General features: G+C 41.7%; 1 long non-coding RNA gene across 1 annotated transcript; it reads right to left on the bottom strand.

Moving 5' to 3' along the window:
- Window positions 1-4844: 4844 nt before the first annotated feature.
- Window positions 4845-6692, bottom strand: LOC121993818. Its single transcript, XR_006115423.1, has 3 exons — window positions 6636-6692; window positions 6474-6536; window positions 4845-4901 (listed from the first exon to the last, which is right to left on the bottom strand). It is a non-coding gene; the product is annotated as an uncharacterized LOC121993818 (long non-coding RNA).
- Between the last annotated feature and the right edge of the window lie 20117 nt (window positions 6693-26809).

The following is a 26809-nucleotide window of genomic DNA, read 5'->3' as shown; positions in this document are numbered from 1 at the left end:
GTAATATAACAAAATCTATTTTAAAAAAATACCTCTATCTTCTTTTTCCATGTAGCGAAGTTTCCTTCAAACTTCAGTAGGTAGATGCTAGATCCGACCATCTCTTTGTTGCTTCAGTTGGCAATTAGTCTTTCTGAGGTAATTTGACTCTAATACCAATTGTTGGTCTCGATGCAGTCGACTAGAAGGGGTGGGGTGAATAGCACTATAATTAAAAATATATCTTTCTCGTTCTTTCAACTTTGGTTAAGACACACTTGTTAATTAATGAAAATAAATTTCAAAAAATGAACGAGACTATCGGATTTACTTGGTTTGCAACTGGGGATATTGCTAATCAAAGACAAATAAAGTGCACTATCGAAATACCTTCTTCGAGTAAATTCTCAAAGGCAGAGAAACCCCGTACGTACAATAATTAACAGCTCATAAAATGAAAACAATAATTAGATATTTGAGTACAAGCGTTGTCTCAAATGAAGAAGATGAGAGCTCTATTTATAGTCTACTGGTCAAACTACCTATTTTGTTGATGTGGCATCTCTGGGTGCTTGGACCCGGCCCAGGCGCCCCCAATGGTGCACCTTATCTGCTCACAACGGCTAGGCAATAGTCTGAGGAGAAAATTTTATCCTTGCCTCGACGCTTGGACCAGTCCGGGCGCCCAGACTATTGTTGACATGGACATCGACGTCATTGTCACATCAATAGCTCACCAAGGCGCCTCTGCTGTGCTAGGGGCTCTAAGTGCCCAGACTCTATCCGGGTGCCTGGACATGGTCCAAGCGCCTAGATAAGCTAACTTCGTGTTAAATTGTCTTGCTTCTGCTCTGATCGCTTGAGTGATTCTCCAGCCATCTAGAGTTGAACTCACCCGAACCCAACTCTGGTCTTCTCTCCTCGAGTAGACTTCCGCTTCGGCTTCTCATCCCTAAGAAGAGTCACAGACATTCTTCTCGTATGTTGGTGTACTCTTCCGCAATATCTCGTCCCTCGGATGCACTGATCCCATCGACTTAATTCCCATGCCATCCTTCTCTCTAGCTATATCTTCCGCTCGACTTCCTATATTCCTAAGTTCCTGCACACTTAGACACAAAAATTAAATACAAAAGAACATAATTTAACTCGGTTGATTACATCAAAATTTACCAGGGGTACTTACGCTATTATTGGTGTATCCAATACAAATATAATTAATTGTCTTTGGTTCTATTTTTGTTTGATTTGGTTTAGGCACTTCCACCTTATCCAAGCACCCCCACATTTTTAGATATTTATAAGAAGGTTTATGACCCTTCCATAACTCATAAAAAGTTTTATCTTTTCTTTTGTGAGAGATTTTATTAAGAATATGATTTGCTGATAAAATAGCTTCCCCCTACAAATTCTGGAGTAAGCCTGAACTTATAACATAGCATTCATCACTTCTTTAAGAGTTCAGTTCTTACGCTCGATAATCCCATTTGATTGAGGAGAGTAAGGAACTATCGTTTGATGAATAATGCCAGATTTTGCACAAAATTCATCAAATGGGCCATCATATTCTCCTCCTCAATCACTTTAAATTCTTTTAATTCATTGACCAATTTGATTCTCAACTTCATTCTTATAATTTTTAAATTCTCCTAAGGTTTCATCTTTGCCTTTTAATAGATACACATAATAGTATCTAGTGCAATCATCAATGAAAGTAACAAAGTTCTTTTTGTCTCCTCTAGTTTGTATGAATTTTAAGTCATATATATCACTGTGAATTAATTCTAGAGGGGTCATGCTTCATTCCACTGAATAGAAAAATAACTTTGTCATTTTAGCTTCAACACATATTTCACATTTATGTATTGGATCAACATTAAATGTTGACAATAAATTTAAATTCACAAGTCATCACAAAGTGTTATAATTTATATATCCAAGTCTAACATGTCATAAATTAGAACACTCGACCAAATAAGTAGAATTTATCGTTTTATTATCATTAAATTCATGGTGTATAGCCATTACATTCATTTTAAATAAATCGTTCTCCATGAACCCTCTGCCTATGAGTTGACCATTTTTTGTCAATACATATTTATTTGACTCAAACACTAGCTTGAATCCAACTTTAACAAGAGCCCACCCTAAACATGAAGCACATCAATTAATGTCACTTCTTTGTCTGATGTCATCTTTAGTATTACCTTACAAAGACCAACAATGTTGGAAGTTGCAGAATTTTCATGATTAGTTTTCTCCCATTAATAGGGGTATAAGTTGAAAATTGGGTCTTGTCATAGCAAATGTGTCGTGTGACACCAATATCAGCCCACCACTGCCTTGGATGGACCACCAAGTTGGCTTCAAATACAAGGATAGTTAAGTATAATTCTGACATGTCTATTGGCACTGACTTATCTTTAGTCATATGCACTTGAGTAACTTTCTTTGGACATTGGCAGTCTTTGGCCTTGTGATTCGGTTTGCCATAGTTGTTGCATGTTTCTTAGAACTTCTTGGCCCTCCCTTGGTTGTACCCTTGGCCGTGATATTTTATCTTCTTGCCCGCCTTTAGTTCCATCAAATTTTCTTTGTAAATATAGGTATCTTTATTGATTCTAATTGCTTGTGATTGTCTTCTTCAATCCATAATCTTACAATCAGATCCTCAAGTCCCATCTCATTTTGTTTATACTTTAGATAATTTTTAAATCCCCTCCACAAAGGTGAAAGTTTCTCAATTATCACAGCAACATGAAAGGACTCATTCACTATCATGCCCTCAGCATGCAAATTATAAAGGATCAACCTCTTGAACTTGAGTTGTCATAGTTTTGGAATCAATTATCTTGAAATCTAAGAATTTGCCGACGATAAATTTCTTTAGTCCAGCATCTTCTATTTTATACTTCCTTTTGAGAGATTCCCATAAATCCTTTATAGTTGTCATTAGAATATACACATTGTATAACGTGTTATCCAAGCCATTGAGGATATACTTTTAACATAAGAAGTCACTATGTCCCCAAGTATCATATGCCATCATTTTTCCTCTATCAGTCTCGCCTTAAGATATGGAGGGAGCATCTTCACGTAAGAACCTCGAAAGGTTCAACATGGTTAGGTAAAATAGCATCTTTTACTATCACCTCTTGAAATTGGTACCTATAAACTTCTTCGATTTTTCACCATGCACAGGTGGAATAAGAGCCGTTGATGATGAATCTATCAAGATTGCATGGAAAATTTGTCTTAAAATTGTTAGGATCTGGTGGTGGTGCAATCTAAGAATGGGAAAAATGATGATATTATTGGTGTAATTAACTTCCAGGATTTTGATATTTAATAATGTACCTAAGTTTGGTAAGTTTGGCCAAGGGTTAATCCAAACAAGACTTGATATTTGGAAGAGAGAAACCTAGTTAGGAATAAATGACTAGCAAGGAAAAGTCCTAACTGAATGTTAGGTAAGGGTAAGTCCTAATTAGAGATTAGGCGGGTGAGAAGTCTATTGAGTGACTAGTCCTAACTGGAGGTTAGACAAGAGAAAGTTCTGGTGAGTGAAGCTAGGCAATGGAAGTCCTAGTGAGTGAAGTTATACCCTAGTGAGTGAAGCCTAGTTCTAGTGAGTGAAGCTAGGTGGTAGAAGTCCTGGTGAGTGAAGTTAGGTAGTAGAAAATCCTAGGGGGAGGTAACCTTAGATAATGGAAAGCCTTGGAGGAGTGAACTCCAAGAATGAAGCCTAGTAGGTCAGGTAGACTTACAGGAGTACAACTTGATCCTAAGGGATTGACCCTTAGGTGGTAGACTTAGAGAAAGAACCTCTAAGCAAAAGGTAAGCCTAATAGGTCAAGTAGACTTACAGGATTAAGGCTTAAGTTGCTTGTTTGTTATTGTATGCTAGCCTTGTAGGAACCTAGAGCTAGAAGCAAGACTAGGAGAGCAAAACAAATGCAAATGAAAGGCAACCAGAGTTATAACCTAGACTGGGAAGATACAGGCGCATGGAGTCTAGGCTCCTGGACTATCTAGGCGCCTGGGACTGGTCCAGACGCCTAGATCAAAATCTGATTGACAAGATAACGTGCGATAAATTTGAATCAGATGAGGTCAAGTCTAGGCACCCGAGGCTGGTCCAGGTGCCGGAAACACTTTATAAAAGGGACTTAGATTAGAGCTTCAAGGTATCCATTGTGTATACTACTACCATCTTTGTGCTCAAAAAATTACACTGCAAAGATTTATGATTGGGGAAGCTCTAAGAGGGGTGTGTTGCGCTCAGGACTTCCTGATCGGTTGTCATCTTTTTTTTTAGTTTGTTTTATATATGTGCTAAGTTTTTATATTATTTGTGATTGTCAAACAAACTGTAAGCGGTTTCTTCACCTCCAGAAGGTTTTCAGAAAGGAGAAAAACTAGTGGACGGGTGCCTCCTGTGATTATGCCTTAGACATATTGTCACGCCCCAAGAGGAGTCCTTACCGAAAAATTCCGACAGCATCTCCCCTATATGGGTGACAATCTGAGGCATACATACATATAATATACATCAGCCACATACGGCTGGAATATATCTACACAACCACGCAGTTATATAACCACCCCACTCGGCTGGAACAGAAACAAACACAACCACGCAGTTATATAAATATATGAATCAGCCCACACGGCTGTACTAAAATCAACACAGCGGAAATCCCAAACAACGATCACGAAACATAAAGTAACTAACTGCGAGCCGGCTCGGCTTGACACAATAATATCAAACCAAATACAAGAGAACTCAAATACATAAACAAGTACAAAACCCAAAATACAAATAGCGTAAGAAATACCAAAATCGTAAGGTCGTCCTTGAATGTGACGTGGGACTGGCGGAGAGGCTCTCCAGGCGACTCCATAAATCCTTTACCTGCTACCTGGCGAAATTACCAATATACGGGGTGGTGAGTATAAAGACTCAGCGGGTAATAGACATATAGTGCATGAGTATAGTAAATCAAACTAGAGATGCAAAGGTATACAGTCTCGTATGGAAATAGCAGATACTACAGTGATATCATAATAAGTGTCCATACCTGAAACCATATCCTAGGCTAGTAGTAAAAGGTAAAGTGTAGCAAGGTCCTGCTACAGTACTGCCCATAACTACATGGTATTGTGTGAGGTATATACATGTCAACAGTAAGTAAGTCAGTGTCTAAACACATATCACAGGTATAAATCTCAACCTATTTAAGCATAACAGCATAAATAAACAACAATAGCATAAGCTAGTAACAGCAGCATAGATAAACAACAACAGCATAAGTAAACAACCAACAGATATAATAACAACAGCGTATGTACGGATGGTCACTCCCGCCCACCCCTCAAGTCCATGACCCCAGTATGGACAAGAGGCCGGGACAATGACAGACTGTACACCACTCCAGCTACCACCACTCTCGAGTGGCCGAGGGGACAGTTGCATAGTAGCTGAATAGCTACGTCTGCGACGGGGGTCCCTGCTGCCCGCGACTCCAGCAGACACTACCCATGAGTGTGCGAGTGGGGGGCACGACAGGACATGCAGCACACTCCAAGCAACCACTACCCATGAGTGGTCGAGCGTGCGGCCCTGGCCAACAACTGCCTCAACCACAAGGGAGACAGGATCGTCGGCAATGCATGCAATGACATGATGCGAATAATGCAACAGTCATCATATATATATAAACAGAAACAGGTATGCTACATGAAGCCAGCATGCTCAGTAAGGTGTGTAAATAAACAGCAATCAAAGCATGTAAACATGGTATCAGGTGTCTATATATCCAATACCTAAAATCTAATGTCTGACATCTGGCATCTGGTATCTGATACCTAGTAATATAGTATCTGCTAAATATCATCGATAGCAACGAGAGACTGTATAGATACAGAAACAAGTAGCTCAAAGATTGAGTGGAAGTATCAAACGCAGGAAAAATAAGAGTGGAGTCAAGATAGATACAGCAACTATCTGAACATAAAGCTCATGCACTAGGATCAAAATACTAAAGAGATAAAGCAAGAAATACTCGCCTTTATCCGTAGATCGTACTAAACAATCCTCACATCAGAAACAATCGTCCCATAATCAGAGTCCTGCATTCATATATACAATTTAGCTACTCTACTAGGTATCATTTAGCTAAACTGAATATCAGGACTAAATGCATAAACTTATTCTCCTTCTGATTAAGAAAACCCAAATTAAATCAATCCAAAGTGGTCAACTGAGCTTCAATTGTCATATCCCAAGAACAATCTTAACTAATACAATCCTAGATCGTATTACATACAGAAAATCTCCAGCAACCTAAACAGAACAACACTTTAATTATGTTTTAATCCCCAAATCAATCAGTACACCAAAACTCTACTGGTTAACCATGTATTGCACCCAATTCAAACTGAATTCAACACCTAGGTCTACAGATCTAACATCGGGAGTGGTAGAGCCTTACCTAATGCTTCTCGGATGAAGAATAACTGCTGGGAGTTGTAGCCGAGCTCCTCACAGTGAGCCACTGCCAAGAAGCAACCCTCAGTTAACCTAATTTTTCCTTTACTGACCTCAAATCTCAGATATTCAAAGCTATCAACCAAAGAAAAAACAATTGGCGTACCTTAACCTAACTCAGTATCGGAAACCCCCAAAAATGGCGAAGAGGTATGCTCAGCTTCAGGACTTGGGAAGACGAGAAGTCACCTTCCAAACTGCCGATCACCACCGATTTCAGCGCTCCAAATCCAGCAAAGCAAGGGCTCGGATTCTCCACCTTATCGCTGAAGATCGGCCGGTGCGAAGCAGAGATCTGAATGGGAGAGTAGGAGGCAGGGTTATAGGCAAGGGAAGATGGGTTAGGATGCTCCGACGAGCGGCAGCTGGTTCTACGTCGGGAGATCGGCTGTGAGTGTGCGTCGATGCCGAGACCGTTGGCGCAATCAGGTGAAATGATGAGCAGAGCTCATCGGCATTGAAGCTCGAGGGGTCTGTTGCTAGGGTTGGAAAGATGATGGCCGGATCGAAGCTTGAGTGGTCCGCGCCGATGATCTGAAGATGGTCGGCATTGATCGGGCGGAAGAGGGGAAAGAGTCGGCGCAAGTGGAGAGAAGGGATCGGGCGGAGTGTAGAAGGAATGGAGACGATTTCAGCTTATAAACCTAGCCTAATTAAAACTTAGGTTAAATCAATTAAACCCTAAGTTGGTTTCCTCAATCAACTCCCACTTTTAGATATTTTAAACGGGCTTCCATTTAGCCTATAAATGATCCCCTTAACCTACGCCAAACGGACTCCGAAAAATTCTCAGAAAATTTCTAAAAATTCCTGAAAAATCCAATAAGATTATTTGACAAATAACCTTATTATTTAATTATTATCTGGGTACCGAATTTTATATTCTCCCCCACTAATAAAAATTTGGTCCCCAAATTTACTGCTAAACTCAGAGATCTTCATCTTATGGTAACAACCAACAACACACTCATAAACTACTCCATCCAAGTATCATGAACAAATCTCCAACTTCAAAGGATGGCTCTATGGGTTATGGGCTCACTACGCTTCCGCGACGCCCATACAGTTACCTAACCACTTGTGGATAAATCAACTATCTCTGAAATCAAAAATCCACTATCTTCAAATCTTTCAACATCTGTATAGGGCGCTCAAACTATCCATCAAACTAAGGGTAAAAATCCATACCACAATCTATATCTAAAGAAAAGCTCCTAACATAAAGTCTATTATAAAATCTGTCACTATCGTGATGTGAATCATGAATCTCCATCCAATTCAATACTCAGAGATATACCCTGAGGTCCGGTAATCTCTGCACCATATAATCCTGCTACTCGATCTAAAGAATCCATCCTACAAATCGATAGCTATGGAGCAAATTCGCCAACCCAACAATGATTACCCCAAAGCATCATATCCTCACCCTGCCCTGAGTAATCACACAACAACATCCATCATAACATGCTCCCAACTGCACCCTAGTGTCTGAATCAACGGTGACCATCCTTATTCTTCTAGTCTCTGGTGCTCAACCTTCACTTGCTAACATACTAGACATCGAACTACAAGATTTACAATGTCTTTCCCCATATCGTTCCACCAATAGGAATACCTCCAGACTCTGTATATTGAGTATTCCCTGCATGCATCGTAAATCTGGGTCGATGTGCTTCCTGAAGTAACTCCTCCCGAAACGGATCTAACTCAGGTATACACATAATCTCTCACGGAAACAATGAATCTCGTATAAATGATGTCACCACATTTCCAATGTGAAAATAATGGCTGCTAATTCCAAATCATGAGTCGGATAATTTTTCTCATGATCTTTCAACTATCGAGAAAAATATAGTACTACTCGACCATGCTGCTTCAGAACTGCACCTAACCCCTCGAACAATACTTCTGTGTAGAGTATCAATCCGTCTACACAAGAAGGTGAAACTAAAACGGTGCAGTTATCAGCTTTTCGTTTCAATTCATGAAACCGGTCTCAAAAGCATTTATCTAGGAAAATTCCACACTCTTTCTAGATAGTCAAGTCAACAACATAACAACGCTAGAGAAACCCTAATCCAATCTCCGGTAACATCTAGCCAGACCAAGGTAGCTGTGAGTCTCCTGTACAGACTTCAACTACTACCCACCGGTAACAGCTTATATCTTCCGTAGATCCACAGTGTACCCCTACCGGTAACCATGTATTCCAGAAATCTCACAGAAGACAATCAAAATACGCACTACTGAACTTCGCATATAGATGTTCCAGTCGAAACATATCTAGAACTATGCGAAGATAGTGTACGTGATCACCTCAGATCTTAAATAGATCATAATATCATTAATGAAGTCAATGAAAACTGCTCTAAACACCCTAGAAATGTCGAATACATCAGACACACTCAACCGTAAGATCACTGGCAACAAGTTTAAGATCTAATCACCAACCATAAATCATCAAATAATAAACTACCAAATCCAATATCCTCTAACAGATCATCAGAAAACAACCTATCATAACATTAATCAAACCTGATAATTTTCCTAAGGACCAATTATCATCATGATATACTATCATGATGTAGAAATATATCATCATCCTACCAAAAGTGTGTCACACTGAAATCCAAGGGTGTCCCTTGATTTCCTAATCGATGACCAACAACTCTCCAAATGGTAGAGATACAGTCAAACCATAAGTATATAAAACTCTACTAATCTTATCCAAAGAGTACGTCTAATCTCATCCATTCAAACATGCAAAATCCACCGCAAGGGAATGATGATCCCAAAATCCAAATGGTCACTCAACCTCCTAACTACAAATTCTACCCATCAAGAGAGTATCTCCATAACTCTCATAATTATACCTATAAAATCTCCTCCGATAACTGCTGACAAAAGGTCGAACACCCTTTGCTCTTACATATAACCTTCAAGACCTTCAGTAAATGATCAGGTGATCAAGGTCTTGAGCTGTTTATCATTGAGGATATCTAACCCTATCCGATCGGTCCATGAGTCAGGATCTCCCATGGAAGCACGCTAGACAAGTCGACTAACCATCGCCTTATAAACCATTACGCTTCCAAAGGAAGTAGAGAAGTACTCTCTCAAAACACCTCACAATGATCACCGTGATGTTTTAAACTCAACAACTATCTCCTGCATCTTCCTTTACGTGATGCCTGGTCACGTAAAGGATACGCAGCTAACATCATCTTTTCCACATCAGTATAAGTCATGTATCTGAATATGCTCACCATTTCATACACTTATATAACAAAGGTATCACGTAAGGGTTAAGCAGCTAGCTCTATACCTTTTTCACGTCAGTGGGGGTCATCTATCCAAATGTACCCTCAAGGTCATCCTACCAGGTACATACAGTCTATGGTTAAAGTCTCCATAGAATAGGATACATCGATCCTCTACAGACTAGTCAAGCCAGCAATGGTATGCAGCTAACTTAGTCAATTCTCCGTCTGTACAAGTCCTGAACTCAAACGTAACTTTTAGGTTATCTAACCAACACACATAACCCGAGGGTCCGAATCTCTATAAAATAGAGTGAGTCGGTCTCTTACTACCGAACTAATAAAATTAACTCAGTACTCTACCATCTACACCGACAAGAACGGATCAATCTTCTACTGATCAAGTCAACCAAGGTAGATCGGTCCTCTACTAACCTCAACAAGAGTAAACTGGTCCTCTACTAACCGAACCAACTAGGATAAATCAATCCTCTATTACCCAAGTCAATAAGGGTAAATCGGTTCTCTATGAACCAAAGCAATACGAGAAAATTGGTTCTCCATGAACCGAAACAATATGATATTTAGCAGATACTAACCACTACTAAACTAGTGATAACAGAAATTAATAACACTAGTGGTATGGTAAAAGAAGTCCTATGAGACTGTATTCCTTGATCTCTAGTAGGGTCAACCGTGATTAGTGATTGACCCAACACATTTGATGTATGCTACAAACAACTGGACAGGTACTAACAAAAGCGTACTAGTACACAACATAACTAACATAACAACTATGCATGCACTAACAGAAATGTAAGATAACAATATGCAAACATACCTCCTATAGCTTGGAGAATCCTGTCGCTGCCTGGTCCCAAAACCCGAAAAGTCACATCGAGAAACCAAATCACGAAAAACCAAACGAAAATAGGCCTCGTAAAACCTGTAGCTCTGATACCAATATACGGGGTGGTGAGTATAAAGACTCAGTGGGTAATAGACAGATAGTGCATGAGTATAGTAAATCAAACTAGAGATGCAAAGGTATACAGTCTCGTATGGAAATAGCAGATACTACAGTGATATCATAATAAGTGTCCATACCTGAAACCATATCCTAGGCTAGTAGTAAAAGGTAAAGTGTAGCAAGGTCCTGCTACAATACTGCCCATAACTACATGGTATCGTGTGAGGTATATACATGTCAACAGTAAGTAAGTCAGTGTTTAAACACATATCACAGGTATAAATCTCAACCTATGTAAGCATAACAACATAAATAAACAACAACAGCATAAGCTAGTAACAGCAGCATAGATAAGCAACAACAGCATAAGTAAACAACCAACAGATATAATAACAACAGCGTATGTACGGATGGTCACTCCCGCCCACCCCTCAAGTCCATGACCCTAGTATGGACGAGAGGCTGGGACAATGACAGACTGTACACCACTCCAGCTACCACCACTCTCAAGTGGCCGAGGGGACAGTTGCATAGTAGCTGAATAGCTACGTCTGCGACGGGGGTCCCTGCTGCCCGCGACTCCGGCAGACAGTACCCATGAGTGTGCGAGTGGGGGGCACGACAGGACATGCAGCACGCTCCAAGCTACCACTACCCATGAGTGGCCGAGCGTGCGGCCCTGGCCAACAACCACCTCAACCACAAGAGAGACAGGATCGTCGGCAATGCATGCAATGACATGATGCGAACAATGCAACAGTCATCATATATATATAAACAGAAACAGGTATGCTACATGAAGCCAGCATGCTCAGTAAGGTGTGTAAATAAGCAACAATCAAAGCATGTAAACATGGTATCAGGTGTCTATATATCCAATACCTAATATCTAATGTCTGGCATCTGGTATCTGGTATCTGATACCTAGTAATATAGTATCTGCTAAATATCATCGATAGCAACGAGAGACTGTATAGATACAGAAACGAGTAGCTCAAAGATTGAGTGGAAGTATTAAACACAGGAAAAATAAGAGTGGAGTCAAGATAGATACAGCAACTATCTGAACATAAAGCTCATGCACTAGGATCAAAATACTAAAGAGATAAAGCAAGAAATACCCGCCTTTATCCGTAGATCATACTAAACAATCCTCACGTCAGAAACAATCATCCCATAATCAGAGTCCTGCATTCACATATACAATTTAGCTACTCTACTAGGTATCATTTAGCTAAACTGAATATCAGGACCAAATGCATAAACTTATTCTCCTTCTGATTAAGAAAACCCAAATTAAATCAATCCAAAGTGGTCAACTGAGCTTCAATTGTCATAACCCAAGAACAATCTTAACTAATACAATCCTAGATCGTATTACATACAGAAAATCTCCAGCAACCTAAACAGAACAACACTTTAATTATGTTTTAATCCCCAAATCAATCAGTACACCAAAACTCTACTGGTTAACCATGTATTGCACCCAATTCAAACTGAATTCAACACCTAGGTCTACAGATCTAACATCGGGAGTGGTAGAGCCTTACCTAATGCTTCTCGGATGAAGAATAACTGCTGGGAGTTGTAGCCGAGCTCCTCACAGTGAGCCACTGCCAAGAAGCAACCCTCAGTTAACCTAATTTTTCCTTTACTGACCTCAAATCTCAGATATTCAAAGCTATCAGCCAAAGAAAAAACAATTGACGTACCTTAACCTAACTCAGTATCGGAAACCCCCAAAAATGGTGAAGAGGTATGCTCAGCTTCAGGACTTGGGAAGACGAGAAGTCACCTTCCAAACTGCCGATCACCACCGATTCCAGCGCTCCAAATCTAGCAAAGCAAGGGCTAGGATTCTCCACCTTATCGCTGAAGATCGGCCGGTGCGAAGCAGAGATCTGAATGGGAGAGTAGGAGGCAGGGTTATAGGCAAGAGAAGATCGGTTAGGATGCTCCGGCGAGCGGCAGCTAGTTCTACGTCGGGAGATCGGCTGTGAGTGTGCGTCGATGCCAAGACCGTCGGCGCAATCGGGTGAAATGATGAGCAGAGCTCATCGGCATTGAAGCTCGAGGGGTCCGTTGCTAGGGTTGGAAAGATGATGGCCGGATCGAAGCTTGAGTGGTCCGCGCCGATGATCTGAAGATGGTCGGCGTCGATCGGGCGGAAGAGGGGAAAGAGTCGGCGCAAGTGGAGAGAAGGGATCGGGCGGAGTGAAGAAGGAATGGAGAAGATTTCAGCTTATAAACCTAGCCTAATTAAAACTTAGGTTAAATTAATTAAACCCTAAGTTGCTTTCCTCAATCAACTCCCACTTTTAGATATTTTAAACGGGCTTCCATTTAGCCTATAAATGATCCCCTTAACCTACGCCAAACGGACTCCGAAAAATTCTCAGAAAATTTCTAAAAATTCCTGAAAAATCCAATAAGATTATTTGACAAATAACCTTATTATTTAATTATTATCTGGGTACCGAATTTTACACATATTAACCCTAGAGGGTTAGGAACCAAGTAAATCACTAGTGTTCTTTTTTGTGTCTTTATTGTTATATTTCCGTTGTTACTAACCAACTCTGATAGAACGAACGAAAGAACAAGCACGAAAAGATGGGTCAATATTCACCCCTCCTATCGATGTTACGGATCATATAATTGGTATCAGAGTAGGAGGCTCTGATCAAACTAATCTTCGAAGGAGCAAGCAGGCCAAGGATTGAGGGGGAGCAAGGTATAAATTTTAATTATGGTATTTAAATTTCACATAATTTGTTTCAAGTGCAAGGAGAGAGGGCACTATAAAAATAAGTGTCCTACTTATAAGAATTGAACGCCATCATCAGCGACAAAGGAGAAATCGATGCTCGGAGTTTGAAAAGCAAAAACCACATCAAATACTTTGAGTGCCAAGAGTTCAGACACTACCAGAGTCGCTTCCCAATAAAAAAATTATGAAAAATGTTAGTAATTTTATATTTCACTACAAGAAATTTTAGATTTAACCACACCTAATAGACAACAGTTTTTCGAGAAACTGTTGTCTTTTTGCCATTTAACAACGGTTTTATTGAAAACCGTTGTTGTTCACCATAATTTTTTTTAAATGACAACGGTTTTTAAAAAACTGTTGTCTAATGTATGTCAAAGACAACGATTTTTAAAAAACTGTTTTCTAATGTATGTCAAAGACAACGATTTTTAAAAAACTGTTGTCTAATGTATGTCAAAGACAACGATTTTAAAAAACTGTTGTCTTTTAGCGTTGCTTACATGATAATATACAATAGTTTTATTAAACTGTTGTCTATTGAATGTTGTTGAATCCCAAAAAAATAATAGTTTTTTTTAACTTCACGAAAAAAAACTCATGAACAAAGAGTTTTTTTGTTCGCGTGAGGCTAGGTCACCACTGCCGATTCCCCTTTCCTCTCCTTCCCAACCCGACGCTGATCCTCGCCGCCTATCGACGCCGCGATACTTCTTCTCCCCGCATACATAACCACCAACCAAGAGTTACTCAACGTCGGTTGAAGCCTCATTGAGTCGTGTCTTTCTCCGATCAACGTCATAGCTGCCGTCGCCGAGCTCTAACTCTTCCCCGACGCCGAAGCCACGAGGAAATCGATCGCGCTAGCACCAAGCGTCCATCACCGGCTAAGGCTCTTCTCCACTGATCACTGAAGTCCATCCGGAGATTTCTCTGTTGATACAGTCTGACCTGGATGTTGTTTTGCTGTTGACACTGATTTAAGTTTGTATCAGATAATTAACTCAGATTAATTACTAATCCAGGTTGACTAGGTTGACCTGAGTGAAGCTAGGTGCAAGTCCTGGTGAGTGAAGCCAGGTGAAAACCTAGTGAGTGAAGCTAGGTGCAAGTCCTGGTGAGTGAAGCCGGGCAAGGGAAAATCCAGATGGATCAAGGGTGATCGGACATCTGGTGTTGAAAAGTCCAAGAAGGAAACTTGGCATGCGGAGTCAGAGAGGGTTCGGTAGCTCGTTCTCTAGGACCAGATAAAGTCGGAAAGGGCTAGGGAGCTCATTTTTCTGGACTAGGTCAGAGAGGGCTCGACCCGGACTGAGTCGAGAAGCTGGATCGGTCGGCAGACCGATCCAGTGAAACCTTGACACCTGATCGGTCTGCCGACCGATCGGAACCGATCAGAAATCGATCAGTAGTCTACTGTGATTTTACTGATCGGTCTGGAGACCGATCAGGAGGCTGTAAGCGCTTGGGAAGAGCGACATCTGATCGGTCTCGGACCGATCAGATTAGTGCCTGATCGGTCCGCAGACCGATCAGAAGCTGTGCGCGTTTGGAAAGAGCGGTCTGGGGACCGATCAGATTAGTGCCTGATCGGTCCGCAGACCGATCAGCGATGATCCAGAAAGCATGGATCGGTCTGCAGACCGACCCACGGTATTGTTTGTTTTGCATGCACTTTTTCTGATTGCCGTATTTGTTTTCACCCATCTGTTTTTAACCATCTGCTGTGAGTCTTTTTAGTTTGCAGGTTGCAGGTCACACTCTCATGGTTGAATTCAAATTAAGCTTCATTAAGAGAAGAAGACAAGTGCTCTTTTCACTGTGACTTGCTGCAACAGATGCATTTGAGGCATCAACGTTCACTGGCGAATCTGATTGCGATTGGGCTGCGCTCAGTTTGATTGAGTTCAGAGAACCAGGTAAGGAGGAAGAGGATTATCTGCAGCACTGATTTGCGCAGTTTTGACCAGATCTGTGACAGCAGAGATCGATTTGAGAAGCAGTAAAAACAGTGAGAGGGGAACAAGAACAAGAAAACGAAGAAAGCTGTGCTGTTGTGCGAAGTTCTTGAGCTCTCGGGTGAACTGCGATCTCTGTTTTCTGCTACTGATACTCGCGTGGTTGTGAGCATTTCTATTCTCCTTTGCCACCGAGTTTCTGTAAGTCTCGTGCTTTAATTTAGATCTTTCTTGAGACTCTGTTGAGAGGTTGCTCCACCGAGAAGGAGACATCTTTAGCCGGAAGTTATCCGGGGTGCGATCTACCGAAGATCAAGGAGTCGTCCACCTTACGGACACGCCGAGGAGTAGGGGCAAGTTATCCCCGAACCTCGTATATCTTTGTGTCTGCTGTGTGTGTGTTTTTCTTCCTTCGTTTTAGTTTTCCACTTCCACTGTGCTAACTAGTTTTTTGTAGAACTCTGTCTAAGTTTTTTAAGGGGCTATTCACCCCCCTCTAGCCATCTAAGATCCCAACAAGTGGTATCAGAGCCTGGTGCTCTTCATCTGGACTAACATTCCAAGGAGCAACAAGATGGCCATGAAGGAAGGATTCAGCACCAACAGACCACCGTTCTTCGATGGAGCAGATTTCCAGTCTTGGAAGAGCCGCATGGAGTATTACCTCAAGACTGATATCTCCATGTGGTTCTCGGTCAAGGAAGGCTTCACACCACCGAAGGACGAAGAAGGTAAGGAACTCGATTCATCAAGGTGGTCTACTGAACAAACTCGTAAAGGGCAAGCCGATGCCAAGGCGGTTGTCACCTTACAATGTGGGATTGCCAAGGACCAACTCATCAAGGTAGGTCCATTCTCGAGTGCAAAAGATTTATGGAACAAGCTTATCGAGCTCCAAGAAGGAACTCGAGATTCTCGGATAGCCAAGAGGGACCTATTCTTGAATCAACTACAAAATCTCACCATGAAGGAAAATGAAACGGTAAGTGAACTACATGGGAGGTTCAAGGAAATCATCAATGGTTTACATTCCGTGGATGAACGCGTGGAGAATCACGACCTAGTAAGGTACGCTCTTAAATCCTTTCCAAGGAATGCCTTGTGGTCATCTATGGTAGATGCCTACAAGGTTTCCAAGGATCTTTCCATTGTTAAATTAGACGAATTCTTTTGTGAAATGGAACTTCATGAACTTGCTAACAAAGGTCAAAAGGAGAAAGGTATAGCTTTGGTTGCAGGAGAAAAGAGCAAGGATGGGAGAAGAAGGAGAGAAAAGAAGAAGGAGAAAGAGATTCCTTCATCTTCATCCTCCTCTGAGTCCGATGATGAAGGTGGATCATCATCAAGCGAGATGGCAAATTTTGTGAGGAGGATCATGAGAAGAAGCAGGAGATATAAAGGAAAAGGTAAATCTAATGATCAAAATATCGATAAGACTAATGTTACATGTTATGAGTGTAGCAAGAAAGGCCACTACCGGAGTGAGTGTCCAAAACTCAAGAAGGAGGAACGGGCCAAAAAGAAGGAGGAAATAGCCAAGAAGAAGAAAGCTCTCAAGGCCACTTGGGATGAATCCTCCTCAAGCTCATCGGAGGAGGAAGAGAAGAAGGAGAAGAGTACTCGGCAATTGGCACTCATGGCAAGGGAGGAGTCCGAATCCGAGAGTGATGACTCAAGCACATCAGCCGCGGCTTCATCATCTTCGGATGATGAAGAGGTAACCTCTTCTCACTTAGAAAAATGCTATAAGACTATTACACATTTGTCTACCTTGCTTAAAAAATCAAAAACAGAAAATAAATCATTAAAAGAAGAAGTAGAGAACTTGAGAGCTCTTAGGGAAGATGAGGTTGATGACCTACATCTAGAGCTCCTTGAAGATGAAAACAAAGCCTTGAAGGGTGAGGTTGAGAAACTCAAGAAAATGCTTGAGAAATTCTCAACTAGCTCCAAGACATTAGACATGATTCTAAATGCCCAAAGGGCGGTCTACAACAAGGCTGGATTAGGATACCAACCTAAGGAGTCTAGCTTTATTTCTTTAGTGTCAAGAACCCAATTTCATAGATCGCATGTTTCTAGGGTTCATGAGACTAGGAAGAAGGTAACAAAGGCATGGGTGCCTAAGTCTTTCATTGTAGATGCATTAGGTCCCAAGACTTGGGTACCTAAAACATCTATCTTTCGTGTCTTGTAGGCATTGGTAAAGGGGGAGCGTCTATCAACTTGGTTTGTTGATAGTGGATGCTCCAAGCACATGACCGGGGACAAGTCACTATTTTCTACCATTCAAAACAAAAATAGAGGTAATGTGTCATTTGGTAATAATGGTAGTCTTAAGGTTGTAGGAGTTGGAGACATTCATATATCCGAATGTCTCCATATCAAGAATGTCCTTCTAGTCAAGGGGATGACTTTTAATCTCCTAAGTGTCAGTCAATTGTGTGATACGGGTTACACAATTGAATTTCATTCAAGTCAATGTTTGGTTAAACACATTGACACACTTGACACGGTACTAGTAGGCACAAGGGTTGATAATATTTATCAAGTATCGTTTAAAAGTGCTACTAATGCTTTGATTAAGTGTTTTATGTCAAAAGAAGAAGAGTCTTGGCTATGGCATAGAAGGTTGGCACATGTAAACATGAAGAACATCCGGAAGTTGGCCAACCAAGGATTAGTGCGAGACTTACCCAGCATCAAGTACCACAAGACCAAACTATGTGATGCATGTCAAAAGGGTAAGCAAACAAAAGGTGTTCATAAAGGTAAAAGCACTGTAAGTACATCTAGTGCTTTAGATTTATTGCACATGGACCTATTTGATTGCAGTAGTGTAATATCATTGAATGGAAGTAGATATTGCTTGGTAATCGTTGATGATTTTACTAGATACACATGGACTTTCTTTTTGAAACATAAGGACCAAACTATAGATATTTTTATTTCCTTTTGTAGAAGAACTGAAAATGAAAAATCGACAATAATTAAAATCATTAGAAGTGATCATGGTGGGGAATTTCAAAATCATAGGTTTTTAGAGTTTTGTCAAGAGAAGGGATATAGGCATGAGTTCTCTACTCCAAGGACCCCACAGCAAAATGGGGTTGTGGAGAGAAAGAACCGAGTCTTACAAGAGGCTGCACGAAGCATGCTCAATGAGTACTCACTACCGAGCTACTTATGGGCTGAAGCTATGAATACAGCTTGCTATGTGCAAAATCGAGTTTTAATACATAGGTTTTTAGGAAAGACTCCCCATGAACTTTGGTTTGGGAAACCACCTACAATTAAACATCTTAGGGTGTTTGGTTGTAAGGTGTTTATTTTGAACACCAAGGACCATCTTGGGAAGTTCACGGCTAAGGCTGATCAAGGGATACTGGTCGGGTATTCTCTTACCAGCAAAGCCTATCGAGTCTACAACAATAGGACCAAATTGATTGAAGAGTCCTCTGATGTAGCCTTTGAAGAAATCCCTAACTTAAATGATCAACCAAGGGATGTAGGAGAAATTCAATTTGAACTTAGAAATCTAAGTTTGAATGATCAAAAAGAAGAACGAGTCGAAGTTGACTCTGATGTTGATGAGCAAAGGCAACAAAGAACTCAATTTGATCCTTTGCCTGATATTGAGTCCTCGCCTGTGCCGAGTGAGACCATTCATGAGGCACCACCAATACCAAGACAATCTAGGATAGCCACTAGTCATCCCCAAGACCAAATTGTGGGAGATATCCAACAAGGGGTTAGGACTAGATCATTCTTTAGAAATGAGTCTAGTGAAGTCGCATTGATTTCAGAGATTGAACCAAAATTAGTTGATGAGGCATTGCACGATCCTGATTGGATCATAGCTATGCAAGACGAATTAGGTCAATTTGAAAGGAGCCAAGTGTGGGACTTGGTTCCTAGACCGAAAAAGACCACCATTATTGGAACTAAATGGGTCTTCAAAAATAAGTTAAATCAAAAGGGAGAAGTTGTAAGAAACAAGGCAAGACTTGTAGCCAAGGGCTATAGTCAAGTCGAAGGTCTCGATTATGATGAGACTTATGCTCCCGTGGCACGATTAGAGTCCATTCGTTTGATGCTAGCTTTTGCTGCACATAGAGGTTTCAAATTCTATCAAATGGATGTTAAATCTGCCTTCTTAAATGGTTTTATTAAAGAAGAAGTCTATGTTGAACAACCACCGGGGTTTGTGAATACCGAAGCTCCAAACCACGTGTACAAGCTCAAGAAAGCACTTTATGGGCTTAAACAAGCACCACGAGCTTGGTACGAAAGGTTGTCAACATATTTACTAGAAAAGGGTTTTGTGAGAGGCCAAATAGACCCAACACTATTTCTGCGTAGAGATGGTGAAAATATTTTTGTAGCCCAAGTATATGTCGATGACATAATTTGTGGCTCAAATAACAAGGGCTATTTGAATGAATTTATTTCTCACATGGAAAGTGAGTTTGAGATGAGTCTAGTAGGAGAATTGACATTCTTCCTTGGACTTGAAATCAAACAAACTCGAGATGGCATTTATGTCCATCAGACGAAATACACTCAAGAGATGCTTAGAAAATTCAATATGAGTGACTCTAAGGAAGTGTCCACTCCAATGGTGACAAACACTCGCCTTGACAATGATGAGAGTGGGAAACCAATTGATCTAACGCAATATAGAAGCATGATTGGTAGTCTTCTATATCTCACAGCTAGTAGGCCTGACATACTTTTTGCTGTGGGCATGTGCGCTAGATATCAAGTCTGTGCCAAGGAATCTCATTTAATTGCAGTTAAGAGAATATTGAGATACCTTAAGGGCACAATTCGAGTAGGTCTATGGTACCCTCGTACAGAGTCTTTTGACTTGGTAGGCTATACTGATTCCGATTATGCTAGGTGCAAATTGGATCGGAAAAGCACTAGTGGGGGTTGTCAATTTTTAGGTTCATCATTAGTTAGTTGGTCAAGTCGGAAGCAACATTGTGTTGCCCTCTCCACGACCGAGGCTGAATATATTGCCATGGGAGAGAGTGTATCACAATTGTTATGGATGATACACACCCTAGAGGATTATGGACTTTCTTATAAGGGTGTACAAGTGCTATGTGACAACATTAGCACGATCAACCTAACTAAAAATCCAGTCCATCATTCAAGGACCAAGCACATTGAAGTGCGTCATCACTTCATTAGAGATCACGTAGCTAGGGGTGACATTGTGCTCACATATGTGGAGTCAAAGTCAAACCTAGCCGACATTTTCACCAAACCCCTTCCGGAAAATGAATTTAGTCATTTAAGGAGGGAGTTAGGGATGTGTTTGGCTCCTTAGGTCCTTAGGACTTCATCATGATCAATAAGGACAAATTAAAATGACAAAAGAAATTGGGAATGATTTTGGGCAACTTGGGAACATCTCACACAAACTATAAGGTTTAACAAAATATTTTTGTTTGCTAGAAATGGGGTGAGATGCTAGGAACAACCAAATTATTCAAAATGTATCATGCATCTCTTGAATAATTAGGTTGAAGAGACATTAATTGAGTATGGGGAACACCATTACATAATTCATGTGTAATTGGTTCCTAGATCGTACTCATATATTCCAACCAAGGAATCTTGGTTGGACTTTTGCCTAGAAATTTTCTAATCATGGTTGATGGTTGATGTGTTGATTGGTATTGTTGTTTGGTTCATGTCATGACTTTGATTGATAAAACGATAGGTTATTAAAGGAAATAATAATAACTTGGATATATTTTGACAAACTTGAAACTAAACATAACAAGGATCAAGAATTTCAGCTTTCATGCCTTGATTGCAAATTAGGACAAGTTGTCTATATTTTGACAAACTTGAACCTGATCATAGAGACGAGTTTAGCAAAAATATGTTTTGAACTCTTAAGGACCAAGAAGACAGAACTCCATATGGTTGGAGTTAGTGTGAGGTTTTGTTTGATGAGAATCTGAAACTTTAGGGCTATAAACATGTTCAGACCATAACTTTTAGGTAAGAGCTATGCTTGTAGATCCTCCATGTTCTAGGTGCTGAACTTGGGAGTTTTCCTAGAGAAACTCCCACGAATTATCGAACACAAGTTACTGAAATTACTACTTTCAGTTACTGAAATTACAGGAGAAATCAGACACTGATCGGTCTACGGACCGATCAAGTCAGCCTGGCACGCTCGAGCCCGCTACTGATCTCTTTCTGATCGGTCTACAGACTGATCAGAGAGTTCCCTGATCGGTCCGGAGACCGATCAGATCAATTCGGCAGAAAAGCCACTGATCAATCTCTGATCGGTCTACCGACCGATCAGGAATCTTGCTGATCGGTCAAGGGACCGATCAGTGAGTACTGATCGTCTCCTGATCGGTCCGTGGACCGATCAGGATGATTCTGGATCGGTCCAGGGACCGATCAGGAGGCTTCTGATATCTTCTGATCGGACAACCGTCCGATCATTTCTTCATTGTACACCCATCTAAACCCTTAAAACCTCCCGATTCCTTCTTTCCCTCATTCACGCAAAACCCTAGCCGACTCTTCCCACCAGCTCATCCGTTCTCTTCTCTTTGCACGCCGGAACACTAGTCCCAGTTCTAGCCCTCTGAAGCTCTAGCCGAGAGTTCAATGACACCAAGGTAACTCCTATTTCTCTAGAACTTTGGCATTTCGATTTCATTTCTCACATATCTGTGGCTTTGTGTTTCGGGTGGCTCCTGTGCTCTTCTTTTTCCCATTAGAAAGAAACCAGTAGGTGAGGGTGAGGGTACTTCCAAGTCCAAAGATAAATCCAAAGCTCCTGCTGCTCCTTCCCGACCTCAACCATCCAGTTCGGGAAGATTTCCCAACCAACAGTTTGAAAAATCCTTTAAGGAAAGGACCTTCAAGTTGCTTCCATGTAGATCAGTCGATCAAAAATACATGAATGAGTTTTGTCCAGCGATTACGGAGATCATAGCCTACTATAAACTTGATTCCTTGGTATATTTAGAGAGGGATATCAACTTTGACCTAGTTTCTGAATTCTATAACAACCTTCATCAGACTATTGATGGTAGTTATAGATCAAGAGTGGCTAAGCAAAACGTTGATTTCAGCTTAATTGCCTTCTTTGATTATTTAGGCTGTCGTATGTGTTCGGGGACGGTGTTCTCATTCTATCCTTCTTTGCCTGAACCCGTGCCTCATCCTCTTGATGTCTCATCTGACTCGATTTATGAGTACTTCTTTGGACATCCGAGACCGGATGGATTAGATGAGTTAGATGTCGATTTTCCTACATTTGCAGCCCTTGGCCTTTCTGCTCCTGATTACATTCTTTTCAAAATTGTCACAAACTGTCTTCTACCTATCACCTCTAAACCATTGGCAGAGATTCGACCGTATCATTGTCTGATGCTTTACGGGTTGCGTAGGCGTCTTGACTTTGATGTCATGTCGAGTGTCTATACTTCTATCATATCCCATAGCGAGCCAAGCGGTTACACCATCTATATGCCTTTTGGGCATATAATTACTGACTGGCTTGAGACCCTGGGTATTGATGTCTCTAAGGGGAGGATAGTAAAGATGGTTAGGCAGGATTGTCGACTTGGAAAATGTGCGTTTTCCAAGTCTGGAATCTTAGGACAGGATGGGACAGTTAGGTGGAAGGATGGGAGGGCACTAGGTGAGTTACCTCGACGACAGGTTGCTCCTCCTGCTGCTGACGATGGAGAGGCCGATCCTGATCTGCGCTGGCAGATCGCCGAGCTGGAGAGTCGCTTTGACCGACACGAGGAGATGGTGGCTGCTGAGTTCGATGGACTACGCATTCGGATAGACCAGCGCTACGATGACCTGCGCGGGCATATTGACCAGCGCTTCGATGATATGCGCAGTCATCAGGTGGTGACACAGCAGTTGCTACTCGGATGGATGGCACGCTACCCGCCTCCGCAGTCTTACCCAGGCTATCCATCCTCCAGCGTGCCGCCTCAGGATTTCACCCTTCCTGCCGATGATGATGATGCTCCTCATGTTGAGGACGTTGATTGATATAGTCTGTGTGTCACCTTGTCTGTATGTATTTTGGATGTTATTTGTTAGTCTGACCTGGATGTTTGCACTTCTGATGCTACTCATATATTTATGCTACTCAGTTTTATATTTGCTTGCTCTTTATTATGCTTCATTTTCTATCGTTTTTTTTTTTCTATGCCATGATTTGATTGTATCTTATGTCTTTCTTAGTGTCATATTGTGACCTTAGAGGGAACTCTAGGTCAGTTAAGAGAAGGCAGTATGGGATAAGGGGGAGTCCTTTGAGTTTTTGTCACCTCATTTGCACCTTTTTGGTGTTTGGCAAAGGGGGAGAGGATACCTAAGTTTAGAAATGAATGAAAGCTTGATTTTAGAGGAGAGGATAACGGGAAGGATCTTGATTCCCGTCTTTGACTTGGTGGTGTATCCGTCTTAGGGGGAGGATCCTGATTTCCCTAAAATTATGGATATATGAGCATTTCTGATCTAAACTTAAATCGTGTTGTCAAACAACAAAAAGGGGGAGATTGTTGATACAGTCTGACCTGGATGTTGTTTTGCTGTTGACACTGATTTAAGTTTGTATCAGATAATTAACTCAGATTAATTACTAATCCAGGTTGACTAGGTTGACCTGAGTGAAGCTAGGTGCAAGTCCTGGTGAGTGAAGCCAGGTGAAAACCCTAGTGAGTGAAGCTAGGTGCAAGTCCTGGTGAGTGAAGCCGGGCAAGGGCAAATCCAGATGGATCAAGGGTGATCGGACATCTGGTGTTGAAAAGTCCAAGAAGGAAACTTGGCATGCGGAGTCAGAGAGGGTTCGGTAGCTCGTTCTCTAGGACCAGATAAAGTCGGAAAGGGCTAGGGAGCTCATTTTTCCGGACTAGGTCAGAGAGGGCTCGACCCGGACTGAGTCGAGAAGCTGGATCGGTCGGCAGACCGATCCAGTGAAACCTTGACACCTGATCGGTCTGCCGACCGATCAGGAATTGATCAGTGGCTACTGAACGTTTACCCACCGATCAATTCCTGATCGGTCTGGAGACCGATCAGGAGGCTGTAAGCGTTTGGGAAGAACGCTATCTGATCGGTCTCGGGACCGATCAGATTAATGCCTGATCGGTCCGCAGACCGATCAGAAGCTGCGCGTATTTGGAAACAGCGCCATCTGATCGGTCTGGGGACCGATCAGATTAGTGCCTGATCGGTCCGCAGACCGATCAACGATGATCCAGAAAGCGTGGATCGGTCTGCAGACCGATCCACGGTATTGTTTATTTTGCATGTACTTTTTCTGATTGCCGTATTTGTCTTCACCATCTGTTTTTAACCATCTGCTGTGAGTCTTTTGAGCTTGCAGGTTGCAGGTCACATTCTCATGGTTGAATTCAAATTGAGCTTCATTAAGAGAAGAAGACAAGTGCTCTTTACACTGTGATTTGCTGCAACAGATGCATTTGAGGCATCAACGTTCACTGGGTTTCTGATTGCGATTGGTTCGAGCTCAGAAGACGCCAGTGATGACTGTGATATCATTGGTGTGAGTTCAGAGAACCAGGTAAGGAGGAAGAGGGATTGGCTGCAGCGCTGATTTGCGCAGTTTTGACCAGATCTGTGACAGCAGAGATCAGATTTGAGAAGCAGTAAAAACAGCGAGAGGGGAACAAGAACAAGAAAACGAAGAAAGCTTGAAAAAAAAAGTCTGTGCTGTTGTGCGAAGTTCTTGAGCTCTCGGGTGAACTGCGATCTCTGTTTTCTACTACTGATACTCGCGTGGTTGTGAGCATTTCTATTCTCCTTTGCCACCGAGTTTCTGTAAGTCTCGTGCTTTAATTTAGATCTTTCTTGAGACTCTGTTGAGAGGTTGCTCCACCGAGAAGGAGACATCTTTAGCCGGAAGTTATCCGGGGTGCGATCTACCGAAGATCAAGGAGTCGCCCACCTTACGGACACGCCGAGGAGTAGGGGCAAGTTATCCCCGAACCTCGTATATCTTTGTGTCTGCTGTGTGTGTGTTTTTCTTCCTTCGTTTTAGTTTTCCACTTCCGCTGTGCTAACTAGTTTTTGTGTAAAACTCTCTGTCTAAGTTTTTTAAGGGGCTATTCACCCCCCTCTAGCCATCTAAGATCCCAACATTCTCTTCTCCTAGAGTCGCCGACCCTGCATTGGTGGATCTCCGGTTAAGAGGGGTTTGAACCCTAGATCTAACCTCCTGCGGCGCCTCTCTACACATCACAGCTTCGACGATCGAACCAGGTTTGCTCTAACCGATCTTTACTCTAGTGTTGGCATTGCCCTATTCCTCTGTCCCAGCTCACCGCCACAATAACCTCCCGAGCCCTTGATAATTAGCATTTTGATACATTATTTCTACCCTTAATTTTCATGTTTTAATCCTTTCATATGATTAATTGTTGATTTTTATCATGTTTATTAAGTTGGATTTATATTATGAGTTTTGTTATAATTCTTCCTATTTTTATGGATTTCTACTTATAATTGTGCACTTTTATTTTCTAGGGATTGAGCTCAAGTTGATCCAAATTGAACCTAAAGACTTGAGTCAATGAGAAGTCCAATCTGAAGAAATTTGAGCCATTAGATCAAATCTGAAGCAAATTAAATGAAAGATTCAGATCTGATTAATTCTAACCGTTCATCAAGATCTGGTTGATTTTGGCCAATCTGTGTAGATCTGGCGTGATCTGAGCCGCTCATCTTGATCTAGTCATCCGGACCATTCAATGGGTTTCAGTTGATCTCGACCGTTCACTCAAATTTGATCTCAGCCACTCTTTCGGATCTGGGTTGATCAGGACCGTCGGATCGGATTTGGGGGAATAAATCCACAAAGCAAGTATTTCTAATGGGGGCATCGCATCTTCTCCCGTTCGGCTCCTTCTCACGCGACTGCCGTTTCTTCTCCTTCACCGACGGCCGGCGGCCACCTCCACTCAACCACCGCCGCCGGCCGGACACCATCTCCTTCCTTCTTCTATTCACACCGCAGCCAAGGAATTTTGCCTCTACCGCTCAGTCTTCTCTCTATTCGCGACGTCCTCTGTGTTCGCGGCATTTCTTCCTCGCGCGGGCTAGGGTTCGCGACAGATTCAACAGGCCACTTCATTCCTCCGAGTTCTGAGTTCGAGCAGCAACATCTTCTCCAGATTTGGTCAGCACAGCAGACTTCAATTCCAGCACTACTTCCTTCATCCGGACCAGATTTGGCCAGTCACAGCTCCACCTTTTCTTCCACAGCAGTCTTCAAGTTCGATCAGCAAT

This window comes from Zingiber officinale, chromosome 6A, assembly GCF_018446385.1.
Source record: "Zingiber officinale cultivar Zhangliang chromosome 6A, Zo_v1.1, whole genome shotgun sequence".
Classification (NCBI taxonomy): domain Eukaryota; kingdom Viridiplantae; phylum Streptophyta; class Magnoliopsida; order Zingiberales; family Zingiberaceae; genus Zingiber; species Zingiber officinale.
This window is presented reverse-complemented; position numbering and strand designations above follow the sequence as displayed.